The sequence below is a fragment of the Leptonychotes weddellii genome, chromosome 5 (assembly GCF_054177405.1).
Source record: "Leptonychotes weddellii isolate Sample4059 chromosome 5, ASM5417740v2, whole genome shotgun sequence".
NCBI lineage: Eukaryota > Metazoa > Chordata > Mammalia > Carnivora > Phocidae > Leptonychotes > Leptonychotes weddellii.
This window is the reverse complement of record NC_138373.1, coordinates 154,285,827-154,287,627: the sequence shown is the minus strand read 5'-3', so window position 1 is coordinate 154,287,627 and position 1,801 is coordinate 154,285,827. Positions and strand designations below refer to the sequence as shown.

Below are 1,801 nucleotides of genomic sequence, written 5' to 3'. Positions count from 1 at the left end.
CAGCTTGGTTCGTGTTGGGGGAGACTTTTGATGGTTCCATTGTCTCTCCTCTGCTCCCCTAATATTTCTGAGGGTGACTTTACTTTCTGGCCACACCAGGGTATCCCGGACCATTCTCATTTTCTCTTTATGTTCTAAAGAATCCTGGTTTCCTTTAGGGGAGAAGGTCTTAGAGGCAAAAGTCTGGGCACTGGGGTGTCCCTGAGACGTGGGGATGGTTCAGAAACTCCTGTGGCTTTTAGGACACTCTGGTCAGAAACGAAACCAGAAATGCTTCTATGTTTTTAAGGTCATATGTTTACACAAATTCTTGCAGTCTGTGGTTCTTTTTTTTTTTTTTTAAGATTTTATTTATTTATTCATGAGAGACAGAGAGAGAGACAGAGGCAGAGGGAGAAGCAGGCTCTCCGCGGAGCAGGGAGCCCGATGCGGGACTCGATCCCAGGACCCTGGGATCATGACCTGAGCCAAAGGCAGACGCTTAACCGACTGAGCCACCCAGGCGTCCCAGTCTGTGGTTCTATTAACAAAGGTTAACGATATTGTTGTTGTTAATCCGATATTGACAGGATTGACAGGCAGGTCAGTGTGACACTAGCAAGAGCCCTCAACCCGGAGGGGGACAGGAAGCAGACGAGAACGGGCACCGGGGACCAGAAAGGGAAGGATCGCAACAGAGCAGAGATGAGTCTTTTGAGAAACCTGGCTGAAGGTAGGAGAGCCTTGGAGGTCACGAGGTAAGGGAGGGGGTTGTTTTGCTTTTTGATTTCTTGTCCTTTTTACTAAGATGGGCGAGGATGCAGCTTGCTTAATGGGTGGAGCAGAAAGTGTCAGTAGTGAAAGGCTGAATCAAATAGGTTTCTTCTATGTACAAGGAAAAAAGATCTAGCTCATCTGGTTAAACCAAACTGTGAAATGGGGAGGCCTGTGGGCCACGCAGGTCAGGCCACGGGGACACACAGGCTCCAGAGATGGCCCGTTCCCCTGCCTGTGTCTCATGGCTCAGCCTCCCGAGGAGGTAGGCTCTATTCAGAGATGGGCCCTCCCCTCATGTGGTGGCCAGACACCACCGAGCTCTAGTCTACACCCTCCCCACTCCTTGTCCAGAAGCAAAACACACTCAGAGCCCGTGCAGAAGAAAGAGGACCCATCTTTCTCCCAGACTTCTGCAAAAGACCCAGGGCGGCCAGACTGGGCGTCTCTGGCAGCGCTTTACACATGGGTAAACTGAGGCCACAGCAGGGCTGACATGTGGGCTCTTCCATCCCCACCTACTTCCTCCATGCACTCCCTTCAGTTTCCCCCAACAGCCAGGCCAGAGCAGACCGAGGGGGGTTTGACCTCGGAGTCTGCCAAGGGCTTGGTCTCCGGCAAACTCCAGTTCTAATCTCTGTCCACCCTGACGTGCTCTGTGAGCTGGGCGAGTTCCAACTCAGCCTCAGTTTCCTCGTCTGTAAAGTGGGGATGGTGACAGCATGATCTCAGAGGGTTGTGAGTTTAAATAAACTGCTAGGAGGGACAGCTAGAAGGGATAGCTGTTCTTCCCCTGCGCCGTTAGGAAGAGCTTGTGGGGCTGGGCATAGCCCAGGAAGGGGCTTCCCTAAGAAGGTCATCTCCTCTCAATTCTCTTTCAATTCTTCTGCTTAGGTCCAGGGGCGAATCTATTCTAGGTGCTTTGATACCTTGCTACACTTTGTGAATCTCACATTTTAATAAGGAGAGGGTAGGAGGGGGGAGCCTGGGTGGCTCAGTCGTTAAGAGTCTGCCTTCAGGGCGCCTGGGTGGCTCAGATGGTTAAGCG

The 1,801-nt window shown here is 51.8% G+C and overlaps 1 protein-coding gene across 1 annotated transcript in view; it reads left to right on the top strand.

The window, feature by feature from the left end:
* The first annotated feature begins 586 nt into the window (after positions 1–586).
* A4GALT (alpha 1,4-galactosyltransferase (P1PK blood group)) overlaps positions 587–1,801 on the top strand; it is a 29,359-nt gene continuing 28,144 nt past the window's right edge. Inside the window, exon 1 of the mRNA XM_081822593.1 lies at positions 587–712. The gene's annotated coding sequence lies outside the window, so the exon portion shown is untranslated. The remainder of the gene's footprint in view (positions 713–1,801) is intronic.